At 44.8% G+C, this 404-nt stretch overlaps 1 long non-coding RNA gene across 1 annotated transcript in view; it reads left to right on the top strand.

Annotated features, from left to right (window-relative positions):
* The window catches only part of LOC138169992 (uncharacterized), a 713900-nt gene that overhangs the window by 159629 nt on the left and 553867 nt on the right, over nucleotides 1-404 (top strand). The window lies entirely within an intron of this gene.

Genomic DNA, 404 nt, shown 5'->3' with positions numbered 1-404 from the left:
AGGAAGGAAGGAAGGAAGGAAGGAAGGAAGGAAGGAAGGAAGGAAGGGAGGGAGGGAAGGAGGGAGGAAAGGAAGGAGGAAAGCAATGAAAGCAGGGAAGGAAGGAAAAGAAGGAAGGAAAGGAAAGAAGGAGGGAGGGAAGGAAGGAGGGATGGAGGGAGGAAAGAAAGAAAGAAAGAAAGAAAGAAAGAAAGGGAGAAAGAACAAACAAAAGAAAGAAGGAAAGAGAGAAAGAACAAACAAAAGAAAGAAAGAGAAAGAAAGAAAGAAAGAAAGAAAGAAAGAAAGAAAGAAAGAAAGAAAGAAAGGGAGGGCAGAAGGAAGGGAAGAAGGAAGGGAGGAGTGAGGGAGGGAGGGAGAAAGGAAGGAAGGAAGGAAGGAAGGAAGGAAGGAAGGAAGGAAGG

This window comes from Petaurus breviceps, unplaced genomic scaffold, assembly GCF_028583685.1.
Source record: "Petaurus breviceps papuanus isolate PSGF00001 unplaced genomic scaffold, PetGlider_PUasm1.0 38, whole genome shotgun sequence".
Taxonomy (NCBI): domain Eukaryota; kingdom Metazoa; phylum Chordata; class Mammalia; order Diprotodontia; family Petauridae; genus Petaurus; species Petaurus breviceps.
Note: the sequence above shows the minus strand (reverse complement) of the source record. Positions and strands in the feature narration are given on the sequence as shown.